The following is a 19,106-nucleotide window of genomic DNA, read 5'->3' as shown; positions in this document are numbered from 1 at the left end:
AGCCCAGTGCACAGTAAAAGGAAGAAAGTACATTTGACACAAAATGTGCACAGTGAAGAAAACAGATCTAACCAAATATCTTCAGTTATTCCCACTCCATCTATCACAGCCTCCCTGTGCACCATTAAACTCTATCACAGAGGACAGCAGCACCGGGAGAAAGGCTGAGGGAGACTTGGGATTTGGGGAGAAGTAGGAGACGAAGGGGGAGGATGATGAGGGCAAAGATTTCAATATCTGATTTCCACATCTTAAATACATTAATTTATCTTCCACTGGGGCTCCATCAATGTGAGTAAAGAGAAAAAAGGGAGAGCTGGGAGAGGAAAAGAGCAAGGGCACTATGACATTTTCATTGTGGAATCTTCTCTCCTTTGTTTCTGTGGTCAACACATTGCCCAAAGATTCCAAATGCCATCATGGCCACTCATGCTCCAAGCTGCTAAGCGGTTACAGATGGCATTACATACTTTGTTTGCAAGTTGATAACTTGATTCCTGTCAGACTTCAATGCTTTGTTCCTCAAATATGCTAATGCCAGAGAGCGATTTACGGCTCAATGGGGCGTTGGTATAACTCAGACTTCAGGGAGTCATTTTGTGCCAACTAGACTCTTTTTTTGTCCCAAGTGCCAAATCCTGTAGAAAGCAAATGAAGTTCACAACCTTTTAAGCTACATTCCCACCGCCCTTGGCAACACGCGCATTTAGACAGCTTCCAATGAAGTGTCTAAATGCGTGTTTTGGGTGTTCACCTTCAAAATTATTGTGTTCACTTGTCGATCTCAAGTTTTTGGACTCTACTTTCTATTGAACGCTGTTTGAAAGTTAAATCAGTTGAACTTTGACCAATCAGGGACTTTGATTTGGTAGTGACGCATCCTTTTGAAGCCAACCGTTTGAAGATTGATCATGAAGGAAAACTAAATAACAGCAGAATTTTATGGAAAGTCTTTCATATATTGGAATAGAGTTGTGAAAGAAAAAGTCTGGAGCAAGATTTGTAAGATTTGCAGCACTTCTGCATTTTGCACTAACCCTTTTTCTCTGCTAGTATCTGGTAGCGACAGTCAAGTGTGAACACCAAATAATCCTATAGGTCAGGGTTCTCAAACTCAATTTACCGTGGGGCCACTGAAGGCAGAGTCTGGCTGATTTTTTTGTGTCACTGTCTATATCTCGTAGGTCCATTGTCTATGTTGAACAAGTTTATTGAACATTTGTACTACTAAGCAATATCTTCTACATGTCCTGTGAAACGACAGGAGCTAATGACATAAGCAACTGTTGCTGAGGACTTTTCTGATGACCAGATTTGAAAGAAAGCCTCTGGGACGAAGGCTTTTCTGACAAGGAATGAACTCTGCTGCTGTCCCACATGATCCAAACATGTGGTAAGTCACCCTAAAAGTGGAAGAAAACTCTACTTTCATTTGCCTGTAGTTATTTCCAACTTGTTTTACAGCCAGCCACAGATCATGATAATCCAAACAAACAGAGCAGAATTGGGTAGAGATGGAGTCAGTGTTGGGTATACGTAGGACATAAGAAAAGGGAGGAAGCCTGGGTGACTTTTCATACTAGAGTGCATGTAAAAACCCACATCATATATTCTAACGCTATGTATACACAGTTTTTTTAAACTACACAAGTGTGGGTGTCACAGTTCTGGATAGGATGAACTCGGGCTTCTCTGTACAGGAAGACCCTGATTAGCACTAACGACATTTGCAGATCATATTAATGCAACCACACACCTCTTCCTTTTTTCCCTCCTCCTTTTCTCTCCTGCTCCTGCCATCTGCACTCAGTAATTCCCTGCCAGACATCATAAACCCAACGCAGAGCCCTGAGACACACCAGAGCTCTGAGGGTGGTGCTGGTGGGGGCTGCCATGCACTCAGCTCCCTCTTGCACATCCAAGTCTACTATATAATCTCCGAAGTGAATACATATGGTGGAACATGTATTGTACACTCGCTTGAGAAATCTGGGCACAAACATTTACACACCTAAACAAACAAAGAATACACAAGTGGAAACACTTACAGCTTTACAGAAACAGTTTAACAAATTTTCCAGCAAAATTACTTTGAGTATATAAATGAACGTCGGCCAACAGATCAAAGATAAGGCGAGCATGAGGCTGAATGGATCCAGAGAGGGAGGATGGTAAAAAGGTCTGCTGGTGTGCTAGTACTATTAAATGCTCCTGCAGATGGAGGGACAGGGCGTTTTCATATTGAGACATGGATACCCTCCTCTGTATTCTCTTGACTCCCACCCACACATTGACATGTGTTTCACATTTAAAGTGGAGATGTGCAAGTCAATGGCGAACCAGTCAGTGTGACTGGCAGCTTAGTCTCCACAGCAGCAGTAATGACCTACAAAAATAGTATATATATACAGTAGTTGTATGATATCCTGTTAGAATTTTAGATCAAAATAATATGGTAGAATAAAAGACCTGGAGATAGTAACCTATCCGAATTCAGAATATAAGAACAAAATAAAAATGCTGCATATTAAATCTGGCAGGTTTTGTTAAAGTCCGCCAATGATGAAAAGCATGTTTTTTGAGTTTTTAACATGTATGTGTGCCATTTTTCTTATGAAAGAGAACAAATGTAATAAGAAATAATTTTGTTTTTGCATTTCAGAGTATTTCTCCTTTTAAATCTGTCAATCAAATTGTTCCAGACAGACTTACTGAGCTTTCTTTATGTCACAACAGCTCTGCTGCACATGCACTAAACCCTCATCTGTTCCTAGTGTGTCTAGTCCAGGTCTCGGAGAAGAAAAGATTGTATCTTCCCATTGGCTGCAGTCAGATGAACATTTTTGTGGTCAAATCAGCATCACTGGATTTTTTATGCGAGTTTCATTCAATACTTACGGTAGCAGGAGTGCGAACACTGGAAAATCTCCACCAGACTCCACGGAGCTTCTTGATGTGACCACGGAAATGTGAACGGCGGCTTATTTGACTGCAGTTGTAAAGGATTGGAGATCAGTGAAAGAGCATTTTGATGTTATCTTTCATTATTTTACAAGAACTCTGCTCTGAGAAACCAATGGATTGAATGTATTGATCACAGCAACGTCAATAGACATTGGAGAATTAGCTAAAAGAGTCTTTGGTGAACTGGAAGGAGAAAGAATCAGGATTTTGTTGTAAGTTCGGTCCATGAAGATCTTCACTTCCTCGTCCGAGCTGACATTCGGCTCAAAACGAAACGGCTGGACATCTTTAGAATTACGCTAGCGAGACACAGAGCAATCGTAGTCAGACGGGGGAGGGTGTCAGGGGCGAAGCTGCTCAGCTCCAAAAGCCACGCCCCCTCAGAGGATATTTTGGAAACAGAGGCTTCAAAATGAGAAATGGCTTTCCAAGACATTTAGGTAATGGGATTTTGGTTTAAAACTTCATAATCATAATTAAAACACTAGGAATGTTGTTTTTTTTTTTTTTTTACTTTACTTTACGTTTTTTTAATTTTTACTTGCTTCTACTTTAAAGCCGGTCGAGCATTGATAGTCTTTCACTTACCATAACTCTTTAAACATTTACATAATTAACGTAATTCCAGGGGATTCTGAAGTGAAAAAAACAGCCTTGCACAGACTTGCAGCACTTTACGGTATTAAAGTGCTTGCGTAATCAACGTATTGACTGTACTGATTGACTTTACTGATTCTGTCGCTGATTCTTTACATTAGAAATGTTCGTGCAACGTCGATATAAAAAAGCTGCATTTCTCCGCGTAAGAATCAGCTGATTCACGTGTAACATCGCAATGTCACCACAGTTTAGAACCACATGTCTTTGAAATAACCAATACTGATGAAATACATTATTCAGTTTGTGATTGATTGATGAAATGATTATAAAATTAAAATGATGTAATCTGTTATTTTCTTCTAGAAAAAGTGGTTTGTTTTGAAAAAATGAAGATGAATAGTGAGACATTTTTAATCCACCATTTAATTGGAGCACCATTCAAAGGTTCAGTTATTGAACTTTAAATTTGGAAAACCAAAGCAGTTTTTATCGATTTTGTGAAATACAAGATCATTCCTTCACTGTTTCAGTTACGCAGAAATGATTGATTTGTGAATTTGGTGAATCAACAAAACAAAATTTAGGGAGTTGGAAAAAAAGCTTGTGATTGCATCTCGTGTTGTATCTTTTGGGGGAGAGCGTTAGGAGTCACAACTTACAGATAAAGGTTTGATCTTAAAGGCAGAAACATATTTTTTTCTTCACTCTTCATTTTATTTTCTTTATTCTGGGATCAGGCCCCAACAACATTATGGTTATTAATAATAAGTGCTTTAATTTATCATTTTAAAAGCATATTTATGCCTGAGGAACTCCTTTTAGTTTGCTCGTAATTATTGGATAAACGTTCAGTTTATTTGGTGCAACAAGGATTTCTTTTGTTACTCTAACACTAAGCAACAATTATCAAGTGTATTTGGAAGTGATTCCTTTACGACTACAGTATGAGTTTCTGCACGCTACTAATTTGTTTGAACCGTTGCCTTGAGGGTGGAAAAGGGCAAACTCTAATGTGCGTCTGCATGTCAGTGCAGATTCACTGCTTTTTTGATCACACTCACTGGAAATGCAAGGTCAGGGTGAGCGGATGAGGGGCAGACACACATGCAAACAAAAATACAGACACACTTAAAAGAGAGCAACATAAAGGAGAGACAGCGTGAGGAAACACATGCCATTTTAAGTCAGCGACTCAGACGGTCAGCAATGTCCGTGAAAATAAACGTAATCACAGACTACATCTGATCGAAGAAAGGTTGCTGAAGACAAAGGAGGAGATGAGGTTCCTGGTAGATAAGGAGGTGGGATAGGGAGGGGGGGTTCTTTCTTTGCTTGGTCTCGTTTACCCAGCTGGAAAAGAGACCCAGACAGAGCCCAGATGTCACCCACTGTACTACGCACCCTCCCAATTCCCCAATTTCCTGTCTTTTCCGTTGTGATGTCACAAGCCAGCTGGGGATGTCACGTCCTCACCCGACTATCCCCTCCGCCTGTCCCCCTTCTCCCCTCTCTCATGACAGCTCAGTCACTGGCAGCCCACTGAGGATTGAGACAGTCAAGTCAAGCACGTATGAGGCACTAAATATTGTCGTGTAGCTCCTCCACACACATGCTGATGTTATCATACAAAAATAACTTTTTGCAACTTCTATTGAAAATCTAAATAAAATGTAAAAAAAAAAAAATCAGTCTAAAAGAAAAAAAAGAAAAAAGTGGTAGAAATATTTCACAAGTTCTTGTGAAAGAGTTCTACTATAACTAAGAGTATTGGACAGGGATTTTCTGAACTTTAAGTGCATAAAAGTTCTCAACTCACCACAGTTTAAAAGAAAGTCTTATAATACCAGTTTCAAAGCATGTAAACCAAAGGAAGAAAGTGAAACTGTGTTTGCTTTTCTTCACTTACTGATCCATATGAACCATAAACCGCTGAATTTCAAGCATCTTCAAACTTTTATGGATCAAAGTGGTTCCATAGATGTTGGAGTCGATTCTATTGAAACAATGTACCAATAGATTAATGTCAAAGTTTTACAGAAAAACAAAACAAAAACTTTCCTAAAACCAATACAGGCCAAAAAGTTCTCCACTACAGAACAAGAGAATGCAAAGATATTTTTTGTATTCTTCAAAGCTGTGTTTTTTTTAATCTTGTTTTATCTTTTTCAATCATTCTTCTAGCAGATGCCTTTAATTTGCAATGCCCACAACTGACTCAAGGCAGCATTTTCATGACAAAAGTGTTGCATAAATATAACATATAAAGAAAGACAACACCTAATTTTATATGTTTATATATATATATATATATATATATATATATATATATATATACATATATATATATACAGACATAGATATACATATATACACATTTTCTTTTTCAAAATTGTCATCCTTATATTTCAGAGCCACGATCACAAACAAGGGAAACATTTTACTTTGGACAAAATATGTGGTCATAAATAAAATCATTATGGGTGGTCTAAAATATTTTGATGACTCTATTAATTCTATGGCAAATAAAAGTAAGACAAGCACTGGCTGCCGAGATCAACTAGAGCCTGAGTCTGAAAAAACTTTAGATAATCAGTCAAAGATAACAGTATTTTTACTTTTTGCTTAAAGTTTGAACTTGAATGTTTCTCAGTTGCATCATTACAAAATCTCAAATGAGTCTCAGTAAATGTAACATTTATGTAACCAGGCACAGAATAGACTTAGATAACATTTTTAAAATGTAAATTTCAGTTATTTTAGGTGCTTAACGCAGCAAACAAAGACCAGAGAGGGCTAAAATTGTCTAGATGTACTTTTAGTCTATAATTTGTACCAAAATGCTTTAATACAATCTTTTGGTGGGTTTATTGCCAGGTCTAAAACAAACATCTCAAAAAATATATTAAAAAAAGGGGAAAAAAATGTAACTAACAATCTTTTGTCTTTTCTTTTTCTAGGATTTTTATACAGTGGAGCACTATTTCATTGAGTTTTCTTTCACGTATTATCAGTGATTTACTGGGAGTGTTTTACACATAGGGAGATTAATGTTCACTTCAGTAGGAGGGACAAGACACCTAATTGTTATTAGTAAAAGCAAGAAACAAAAAAAGCTTATGTTGTATAATATAAACAATGTACACAATTGTAGATAAAATAATATCTACTCTCATGCCACTTTATTAGATACACCTGTCCAACTGCTCCTTAATTTCTCAACTATTTAGGCATGTGGACGTGGTCAAGACAATCTGCTGCAGTTTTAACCAAGCATCAGAATTGTGAAGAAAGGTGATTTGAGTGACTTTGAAGGTGGCATGGTTGTTGTTGGTTCCAGACGGCCTGGACTAAGTATTTCAGAAGCTGCTGAACTACTGGGATTTTCACCCACAACTACTGTATCTCTAGGGTTTATAGAGAACGTCTGAAAAAGAGAAAATATCCAGTGGGTGGCAGCTCATTAGGAGGAAATCTCTTGTTGAGGTCAGAGGAGAATAGCCAGACTGGTTAGAACGGCAATAGTAACTCAAATAAACACTAGTTACAACCGAAATATTTACATAAGAGTATCTCTGAGCTCACATGTCCAACTATGAGACAGATGGGCTACAGCAGCAGCCAATCCTGTAACACAGACTCACCAAAATTGGACAACAGAAGACTGGAAAACATTGTCTGGTCTGATGATTTTACTTTGAAATTTTAGGTTAAAGTGCTACTTAAAGTGTGTTCCCAGTTCTCCCAAAGATACCATTGTGTGTGTGTGGGTGCACAAGTGAGAGACAGTCCATGACCCCCACCCACACATGCACACACACTGGGTTACGTGCAGACCAACAGGGCCCCCCCACCGAAACTGTACACCATAATCTTCCTCTTCACTGCCCCGAACCCACCCTGTCCCCTGCTGGCCACTGTCCTTAACCAAACAGATCACACACAAGGATGCACACACGCACACACATTGCACAGCTAAATAACACAACCACACCAACTCACCCCCACACACACTACAAAAACATTCTCTGAACTTTAATATCGGATAATGTTTCAGTGATGCACATGCGTGTGTGTTTGTGTGGGTGACATGCAGACCCACACACACGCTCACACACTGGTTCTTCTGAAAACACATACATCCTTTTACTTTCTTTGATGGATGAGGAAATGCTCATGCAAACAAATAAACAGACCCTCTGTTCGAAGCTAGAGCTTTCGTTGAGTCGTTCACGACCTGATGCATCCAGTAACTCCGCCTCCCATCCTATCCTCTTTTTCTCTTCAGCTCAGGCCCTACCTGATTGTCTGCTTGTTTTCCCTGGCGGCTCCCAGCTTCCGTTCCCAGGCTGAGAGGTGGGAGGTGGAAGCATAGCCTACGACACATACTTTCCACCTCTGAAGGCTGAGGACCTCTGATGATGCCTTCTGTCCATTGGGCCTCAAGAGAAACCGCTTAACTCTTGATTTCTAGCACTACAGTCCTCACTGACTTTAGTCTGGATTAGAACATATGAATCAAAAGTGTGAAAGGATTTCAAAAAGGAAATTCGTTTTAGAAATCTAAATGCTTTGACAACGTACAAAATAAAGAAAAAGAAACAGATGGAATGCAGAATTTTAAACTAAGGCAGCAGAAAAGTCACATTTTAAGTCTGAATTTGCGTAAAGATACAGTTGGAGATCTTCTAGAATGTGGTTCTATTTGTTTTAAGCATAGTTCCTCGAAGCACTTTCACCTTGTTTATTTCTGGCATTAATTTATATCAATGAACTGCTTCCAGCAGATTTTAAGGGACCTGCTAGGTTTGTGTATAATTGTGATCTACAAGCAACAATTTAAAACCAATTCTAGTTGTCAGTGTAAGCATTGAAAGGACTGGAGAACAGGTGTAATGTGATCAGTTCTCCTATAGGTTAGGGGAGCTTCTAGACTCCTTCTAGACGAATCAGCAAAGTGCGGTGCACATCAAACCTGCCAATACAAATGCCCTCCAACTGATAAGAGAATGCCACAGGATTTCCACAAACTAGGCCGTTTTGGTTCAGTTGTTCCGCTCTCAGCATGGACTGTATTTCGACTGGGGAATTTCATAGTGAACTGAAGTTCTGTCCAACTGGAAACAAACCGAGACCTCTTCAAAAGATGGGTCCGAGAGCGTATTCAGACTGAAACTTTGTTCCGATTATTGAGGGAAACAAACTATGGCTCACTTTAAGTGGACCAAATGCGTCTGGTCTGAATGCACCCTAACCCCGGGCTCCAACAGAAAGCATCACGACTCTGATGAGACGCAGGAGCGGTCTAGCTACAGCAGATGACTTCCATTGGCTCCAATAGGCTCACTCACGTAGGTTTACGCGATAATCCGCCATTTATTACGATTTAAGCTGTTGATAGCCCCAACTTCACAAAAAGTGCTGCGACTCATCTCCAGCAATGAAACGGATTAGGAGCGCCGGAGAGGCATGATTGCAGATCTTGGACGCGATTGTCTGCAGTGGAGGTTCCTCTCGCATTTTTAAAGTTACTTAAAGACTTCAGTGTTTGCATTGGAGCCGTAACCCTTGCCGTGGGAGTCCAGGGTTAGTCTTACTTCTTCTTAAAATGAGTTCTTCTGTTGAGTTCACTTTTTCTTTCTTGTTTCCAAGAACAATGACTTACATCTTCTCATCTTTAAATAAAGGAAGCTATGCAAAGCATAGTGTTGTCAGCATAGCTGTGACAAAACATTTTTAGTGTTCCTCATCTGATCTACAGAAATATTTTACAGATTAATCAGTAGAAGTCCAAGAATTGAACCCTGAGGGACTCCACATGTGACATACCATGCCCTTTAATGTAATATTTGACCCCACTTAGAGTAATGAATATTTCAGCAAATTTTTAGGTATGTAAAGGAGTGGTATAAATATGCAACGTAAAAATGAGTATCGTTGGGATAACTTTGACATTACAAGTATTAGTCATCTTGATTTTACTCAGAAGGAGAATATATCGGCTGAACAGAAGAGGTTTGACAATCGACATTGTATGACCAGAAGGCTTACACTAAAGCTAATCACAAAGTATGCTAATGTGGCATCTGCTAACCTCAACCAACCAGGGAGGATCAGTAAATGAACCCAACAGTACCGTTAAACGGATTTCAGAATATTCTTTAACTGAAAAAAGAAGTCCAAACTGAATTTACATTTTTTACTCAAACATATACTAAAGGGATCTTATGTTGAATTAATTATTTTTTATGTGAAAGAAGTGCTCTGGTAGTCCACCCAGATCACATAATGGTAATTTGGTACTTACTTCCTCATTTAACAAGCTTTTATATGGGCCCAGCAGTCATGCACACAGAACTGCACAGAGTACAGCTGAAGCTCAAAGCCAGCTGTTCAAGCAAATAAAAAGACGAGCAGGATTCCATTGTTTTTTAAAATTTCCAGTCATGCACTTTTCAAGACTAACTTCTTTCTGCAAGAAAAATGACCACCGTTTGAACTTTAGCTTAAACATTTAAAAACTTTGTAACATTAAAGTGCACAAATTATTACTGAACACAATCTTAGAGGAAAATTGATTTGCAAAATTCACTTTTACATTTTAGTGTTTAGGAACATGCAAGCTAAAATAATGTAATTTTAGAAAATCATTGTCATGAGGTCAGTGTCACGATCTGATAAGAGGTTCAGTACCACTTCTTGAAACAGATAAAGAAGACGCTTCCGCAGTGAAACATTTTTACTGACACAAAATTGCCCAACAGTTGATATGATAAGCAGGCTGGGTGATATGAGGTGATACAGCAAACCATCGGATGAGGGGAAGATATAAAAACTCAAAAAGTTTCTGTTCTTATCAACTTCTTACAGATTTTAGTCACATAAGCTGTGCATGTGTTTTATCACAAAAAATAGCTAAAATATAGACCCAATCTTCAGGATTATTTATAAATTTTGAATATTCTTTATGTTCAAGGAGTTTGCATAAAGGGCAAATCAAGTTTGTGGAAAAGCAACTTTACAGAAAATGATTGATGAATAAATAGTACAAAAACAAAACTAGGAAAATATTTTGTTACAGTAAAGAATCACTAAACTCTGAAAAACTAAAAAGGTGCAAAAACACTTACAGCTTCCCAACCAACTACTGTATGTACTAGCACAGAGGCATAAAAATAATAATTCACTCATCACTATTCTTCACTTCTAACTTAGATCCTATATTTATTTATAGAGTATATCTGTTGTTTTCTGTGTTATCTGAGCGTTTTTTGTCCATCTTGGTATAAATATGTATTTCATTCTGGGCAGTTGTTTCAATAGCATGGATGAAAATATATTTTTTAATGATTTTCTTAAGAATATTATGTCATACATACGTAGGGAGAAAAGCCATTTATGTAGGAGGGAAACATGCAAACTCCACACAGAGAGTGTGGTGCTTTAGACCTAAAAAAAGCTAAAAAAGAACTATAAAAATGTGTCTAAACTCAAACATTTAATGTTTCTAGAGAGCCACACAAAACTAGATAGGAGCAAAGATTGTAGAAGAGTGGAATATAAAGTCACATTCTATGCGGGTCTCAATCGCATGGCCATACTGGAAAAAAAAAAAAAAAAAATCATGCATCTCTGATAATGTTCTATTCAGGGGGGCGGGCCAAATGTGGAGATGGGCTGTAGTTTGGGGACCCCTGCTTTAAACAAAACAGGCACATTGTTTCCAAATGACATCAATGCATAAGACATGTAAAACAAAGTTTAAAAACCCAACTTAAATGTAAGATCTTTAGAAATAAGACGTTTTGGCTCCTCCATGGGTTTTGATGCAGCCAACACATTTACAGCTTTTTTTTGCTACTTTTATTTAATTGTTTTTCCACTTTAAAAGTCACTACTCCATCAAAGTTTATACCTTTACTACAGTACAAATGAACCAAAAAAATGTACTTTAAATAAGTATGGAAAACCATTTGTATCTCAGCATCTCTGTGTCTGAAAAACAAGCAGTACTGTAATCCATCCATCCATCTTCTTGTCCGCTTCTTCCCTTTCGGGGTCGCGGGGGTGCCGGAGCCTATCCCGGCTGCCGAAGGGCGAAGGCGGGGCACACCCTGGACAGGCCGCCAGTCTGTCTCAGGGCCAGTACTGTAATGTATGAGGTATATTTATATCCAAAAAGAAATTATTTAAAGCCTCTTAAAACTTTTGTTTTGGTAATAAAATGCATACAAATGTGATTTTTTTTTTTTAGTAATCTTCTAAGTCTTGAAAGAAATTTGAACTGTTTAAAAAAAAGGTGCTAATTCACAAAAAAACAGTAGTGGAGCCAGTTATTAAAATAATTTTGCAACTGGTGGTATAAGTAATATCTACTTTAGGATCCTGTCTTGTAAAAAAGCACATTAACCACGAGAAAATCCAAGATTAAAAAAAAATATATACACTTTTTAAATAAAATACATTCAGCAGCATTCAGTTTAAAGACTGTATTTTGTGCATGAACAGTCCCTATGGTTGAGACTGGGGCAAATAGATATTGAATATTTTTGTAACAATTGTATGGCCGCCGTCTTTACAAATGTCCGCCATTTTGGATTTTGACATATATTGGATAAATGTTATATCTAAAATATTTCTTTTTCTGATCAAAGAACAACCCGTTTTCTCTCTAACCAATCTCCTAAGATCACTGACCTGGTTTGATGTAGCCACCAAATTTTATGCACGTTTAGAGGAAAAAGTATTAAATAAGAATCAGTGTTAGTGCAACTCAACATTAAATGTCCTGTTTCTGAAAAAAATGAAGACCCAAAAAATAAAAGAAACTTTAGATAATTTTGTGAGAATGAAACTAGTCAGAGAAAATCACAAAGAAGTATTTATATGTGTTAGTTTACCCTGACATTTGGAAGGCATCAGAGGGTGGAGTAATCCTGGTTGACTTACATGGTAAATGTACTTGCTGCATGTCCATATACCTAAGACAGTGTCCTCTGTGTACCCTCCACACAGAACAGGAAGCTGCCAGCCTCTCTGAGATTAGGCCTGTTTCCTCTCTCCACAGTGCACTCCCAGTGACCTCGTGGCCCTGCGACCCCGCGGCCTTCCTCCCCGAGTACGCATGGCACACAACGCCATCAGCCGAGGAGCGTGCCAGCAGGCATGTGGCTCACACACATGCACGAGTGCACAAACCCACTAAATCACTCCTCAGAAAATAATACTCGAGCTCAATTCAAAAACAATATGGTCCCTTTTGGCACGGACGTGGAATGCTGAAGTGTTCAGCAGACACAACACAGTCACATATGTCAATACTGTATCCATACACAGCACGCCCCCACCATGTCTCCCCTCCCTCTCTAACAAATTGTGGCAGTAATTTTCCCCCTCTTGCTGCGTTTTACGAGCCGTAATGTAAAGCACCTGTAGCCACAGAGGGGCCAGATGAGGGCTGCATGAGTCTGTCTGTGGCACAGGATGAGCCTTCAGGCTGGTACTCTCCAGTATGCTTGTCAATTTATACATCTTGATCATTTTTTTACAATTATTAGGTGATTAATTGAATAAAACAAGCTATTTTAAAGAAAATACAGATAAAACTGCTTGTGGAGATAAGAGTGAGGAACTGATTAACACTTTTTTAGAATTGGGCAATGAAGAAACTTCTCATATCGCATGATTGTACCTTTATCAGCAGGCTGACATCTGACCAGAGTGCAAGATGCTACACTTCAAAAAAATGCCAAAACTGATGGCAGAACTGACACTTTTTGCTCAGTTCACAGACCTTGCTGTTAAACTGGGGTAAAGATTCCTCTCATCTGACTTTATGTGTGTACAGATGTGTTCAACTGAGTTCATATGTAACGCCCGGGCATTCAGCTTGCTATAAAAACAAAGAGTCATTAGTCATGCACATGCTTATAACCTGCTGTTCAGTGAGGTTTCAGGTCAGCTGCTTTTTATTATCTCAGGGAGAGTGACTTAAAGCTTGTTAACTCTGACCAAGTCTCTAAGTTGTGCAACTGATGCCCCACTAGTCTGAGTGACCAAGCTTCAAAGAGTGTGTCCATTTATTTTAAGTTAGCCATGTAAAAGTCTTAAACATGTGGTTACTTAACACATTCTTAATTTTCCCTTTATGAGCTCTAACCTCTATTCAGTTTAGCAAATGAGGGCACATTTAATCGACTCATTTGTGGTAGGGGGTGTAATTTTCTTAAGGAGGCTGTCACCACAATTACACTTCAAACATTGTTTAGCACAGCTCCCAACCCAAAGTGCAGTTTTTTGCCTCGACTGTGCTCCAGAAATGGAGAAGTTGAGTTTATTTTTATTTTGTGTGATCATTCTCGAGTCATTTGCAAACTTCCTTTTTATCTGAAAATGGTGCCACAGTGCAACATCCTGCCAGTGTGAGTAAAAGTCAAACATGTTGCAGTTTCTTAGGAAAATTGAGAAGGAAGAGGGTGTACAAAAAGGTTGAAATTGGGCTCTTACCCCTCACTTTAATTAATTGTAGCTTTTGACATTAAATTAAAAAAATAAATAAACAATTCAAATAGGAAGTATTTTCCCAGTTAGACAGTTTTTCATAACCAGCAGTATTTATTTAATGAATGTATCATCCAATCAATTTTCTTTCTTGACCACAAGTTAATATTAGGGGTGGGAGTATGGATCTGATACTATTTAAACAGTAGTATTGATACCAAGGTGAAGTATTGATACTAGTATCATCATACTTTCAATGCAGTTTTTCTTTAAAACATATAGTAAAAAGCTTGAATTTACTTATGGGGTTCACACAAGTGGAGCGTCTATTTCTGTCTGCAGTGTTCCCAGATTGGACAATTTGTCCACAAAACTGCTCAATCTTTCGACATTGTCAGCACAAACAGAACTCCTCCTCCTTTCTCTCCCCGTCCTGCTTCATTGGAAAGCTGAGTCATTGAAGATATTTACTGTAATGTTAGGGCTTTTTTGTTGTGTTGTTTATATTTTTATAGTCATTACAGTGTTACTTTTGTTTAGTTTTTATTACACTTTATGTTTTTCATATATGTTTGCGGTGATTTTATACTTACTGTTTCACTTTTTAAAACTGTTGCACTAGTTACAGTTTTCTTTTTTGTTATTATTGTAAATGGATATATAGGCCTTTATTGTTATTATCACAAGGACAATTAAATTGGAGCAATCGTTACAGTGAAAAAAGAAATTTGGCAAAAAGAAACGCAGCAACACAGTTTAAATACGTAAAAAATATACAAAGAATTTATGTATCAAGGCATTATGAATATACATTCTCTATATTTGATGTATTTTCATTTTGGATTCTTGTAATTAGTTAAGTAACATTTTTATTTGCTGAAAGGCTCTGTCTTGTGTTTCATAAACAACAAAAAAAAATGTATTTTCTAAATTTTACAGTCAAACATTTTGAGAAATAAGTTTTGGTATCTGTAGTGATACTGATATCGGCGATATAAACCATGTAATTGATTGGTATTTGGATCCATACCTAAATTCCTAGTATCACCAACTTCTACTTGATATTCTAACAATAACTACAGGTAACGTTTGGCTATAATGGTGAACTAGCAGGAGAAAGTGTAAAATGATGTATAAATAAGGGCAGGCTTACTCTGCGCCAGCAGTCCCATCCATAACTCAGACAAATGTCTAATTTATTACTGCTATTCTGCAGAAGCCATGTCCTAGAAAATACTCTTTTTTTTATTTTGGCTAAAAACTACATAATCACAATTGCACAAACACTGGGAACGCTTTTTCAATAGGTCAAAAGATGTTCGGAGTGGAACTATAAATTGCTCTATGTGCCTATAACCTCTTGCCTATTGAGATCATCCACCAACCTCTAACACTTTACCCTAGATGTGCAAAAAATAAAACTAGTTTTGCTTCATGTTCATGGTAAGGTTTATTCTTTGGTCACAAGCCATGGAAGACGTGATTTAAAATAAACCCCAGATGTGTTAGTTATCCATTCACCTGTCAGTTGAGGATTCTCTGAATAATTTTATTAAGCATTTGTCATTTAGACTTGACAATTTTTCTTTTTTGATTTTATCTCTCCTAATGGTTTTGTGCTGTGGGGATTGCAGGTTCACGTACCCACCAGCATATTTCCTCCTCACACCTGGTCCTCAGCATTGGTCTGTGGTTTTTCTGGCCCCCAGTAACTGACATCTTGGATTGTACTAATCAGAGACTAGTTTTGATCCAGGTCCAGTTCCTTGCATGAGAAACAAGTTCAGTCGATTAATATGAAGCTGCAGGGCAGTGCAGCTTATTTGAAATGGAAATCAGTGCTGGTTCATTTTCTTTTTGCCACCACCAAGAGTCACAATGGTAAATCCCCTCATTTACTGGTGTGAATCATTTCCAAATGAACTTATTAGTTGTTTTTTTCCCTCCCTTTCCTCTGTGGACAGATGCCACCTGTAATGTTCCAACCAGATGTGTGGGGCTGCAGAAAATATGCTGCAGTGCTGCTTGAGAGTAAACGAGCTCAGCAGAAACACTTAAAGCTTTTGATAAACATCATTATGTAAAGATGAGATGTTGAAATACAGCACGATCTGCTCAGACAGAGCAGAGACCCTAAGGCCAGTGTGTGTGTGAGGGTGTGTATATATTAGTATAATGATGGTTGTCCCCACATTGCCTCTTTTTCTCTTCATCTGCAGCACCGACGGTCTGTTTTATCACCTTCACCACTTCAGCTGACAGTAATATGTGCCCACCCATGTAGACGACTCTGCCTTAATTCTGTGGATTGCACTGAGTCACACACACGGGGTGTGTGTGTGTGTGTGCCAGCCAGCAGGTTGGAACAATATTCAAAATATGTTGGCGGACTTACAAAGTCCTCTCAGGCTGTAAGATCTCCTTTATGACTTAAGAAAGTGCAGGGTCTGAGCAGACGCAGCCAAACTCCATGACTAAGCCAATGCCAACTCCAGAAATTAAATGCCTACAGATGAATGCCGCAAAGACACACACAACTAAACACATCAGTCATATCCAACCTCATATAAACACACAGAGAAAGAAGTAGAAGCAATATATATAATTAATAATGGTGCAATGAATTGGTAAGTTAATTCTGATTTATTTAATTTACAGTCGTAACATATGTGGTGCGTGAAACCACACACTTTCAACTCAAATATTGACTTTTAAAGCTCTAGTTTTGGTTGACTTTTAAAAAAAATAAAGATTTGTTATTTCTTGTGACACATTTCTTAATGTGTCAACGAAAGGTGTAACTTCATAGCTGAAGCCTTAATCACAACTGCCCTTACTGGTTGGATATAGAGTGAAAAATGGGTGGTTCACATGAAATATCAAGATTGTAGAGAATTTGTTGAACCTACAAGGCAAAAATATTCATCCACATTTTTTCCTATGGGTATGCTGCGCGCAACAGGTTGGAGAAAACATGTGAACAACATGTCAGGGTGAGGTGGGTGAGAAGCAGGGGCCAGTTGGAGCTGTTCAAGGGATAAGTGACTGTTAGAAATGAGAACATTAGACAATTAGAGCGTGGTTGGTTTGGTCCTTAGACGAGCATCTTATAGGCTCTTGTGTATTACCCTGTGCATGGAGTATTTGCACAATAATTATTTTTATTATTAACCTTTATTTAACCAGGAGATCAAGAAATCTCGTTTGCATTAGGGTCCTGGCCAAGAGGCGACAAATAACATTAATTATTGTTAGAAAATAAAACATTTCATTTAAAAACAGTTATAAATAAAAGAGTATTTCTCTCGTAATAACTCAGTTCGGAAGCTGTACTAATTCTGCGCCATTACATCAATACAAGGATGTTGATTTGTCTGACAAATCAAAGTCATGAATTGAAAGTGACAGTTTTCCTCCAGTGCAGGTGGAAACTGAAATGGATTACACATCTCATTTGGAGCGCTCCGGGCTTTCCGCACTCCCCATTACACATTCAGCGCTTTGTGTCGCACAGAGAGCTGATCCAACGTTAAACACGTTTTTCCTGTATGTCTGCTACACGTGACTCTCGGGTCGTGCCGTCGTTCGATATTTCCGTGGTCACATCAAGAAGCTCCGTGGAGTCTCGGGGAGTTTCCCGTTCTCAGCCCTGCTACCGTGAGTATTGTATGAAACTCACACAAAAAAATCAGGTGACAGCTGATTTGACCATGGAAATGCAAACGGCGGCTCATTTGACTGCAGTCAACGGGAAGATGTCTTCTCTTCTCCAGCACCTGAACTAGACACGCTAGCCGGGCCAGATGAGGAGGTTTGTGCATGTGCAGACGCCCAGCTGTTGTCCAAGTTCGCAAAAGCGTCACCTCCACCTGTGACTGGACTGACCTCAAAAAGTGCCAAGGCGGCCACTGACCTTTTAGGGAAAAATTGTCTGGTCGCCGTAATATTTTAACTATTTTTAAAACTTCTGTAGTCATTGAGCAGTGTGTAAAAATTCCTCCCAATTACAAATGTTGCTGTGTGACCACCTGCTGAATTTGGTGAAAAACTTGCATTTAGGTCGCCGCGTGGTGGCATTTTGGGATTTGTGAAAAATAGTTAGCTCAGGCTATATACTCATTGATACTGTTTAAAAGTATTTAATCTAACAAAGCTTAAAAAAACAGTTTTTTTTTTTTTTACCATAACACTAGTTGATTATTCACCAAGTTTAACTATGATTTGACTCAGAAAAAAAAGAGATGAAAAAAATCTGCTGAAAGCTGTTGGAGCTTGATGCTTGACAGATAATTTGGGAAGTTTAATGACCACAGACAAGAGCGCATGGTGCAGCAGTGGTTGGCGCTGTGACACAACACAGAGGTCGAGGTCTGAGTCCCAGCTGAACCGTTTTGCGGGGAGCTTGAATGTTGTTTGTTTGCACGTGTGGTTTTTCTACGAACGCAGGAGCTTCCTCTCTTCATCCACATGCATTACAGGTTGACTGATAAATGAGATTCTTAGAAGCAAATGTGTGTGGTATTTTGTGTGTGTGTGACCCCAAAAAAATCTTAGCATAAATCTTGCTTAGAAAGGTTAGAAAATATTTTACTTCTCAGAAAAAGTAAAGATGTTGTACAGTATAAAATTGATAAAAGTGGGTCTGACAAAATGTGTCTTTGTTCCACTAAACACTTATTTCTCATTGATGTTTGGGGAATGCATGCAGGTCCAAGTTATTGCATAAGCAGGCATGAAAATGACTTTTTCTAGTCAACATGTGCGACCACATTTGCAGGATGGTTATGATGCAGACAGACATGAACTCAGCTTACAGTAACAGGATGGAGCAGACAGGTAGTCTGTGTTTAAGATGAAGGAGAAAAGGGTTCTGAAGTAAAAAAAAAATCCTCTCAAGTTTTAAAAAAATAAAATGCAACATGTGAAATTTGAAAGTTTTATTGTGCTTATTTACTAGGACTATTAATATAGTCGACAACCAATTTAATAGTCGATCACTCATTGCTTTATATTATATAGAGTTAAGAGTGTAGTAAAGTTGAACA

Source organism: Oryzias melastigma, linkage group LG13 (assembly GCF_002922805.2).
Source record: "Oryzias melastigma strain HK-1 linkage group LG13, ASM292280v2, whole genome shotgun sequence".
Taxonomy (NCBI): Eukaryota; Metazoa; Chordata; class Actinopteri; order Beloniformes; family Adrianichthyidae; genus Oryzias; species Oryzias melastigma.
The sequence above is the reverse complement of the archived record's forward strand: the minus strand, read 5'-3'. Positions refer to the sequence as shown.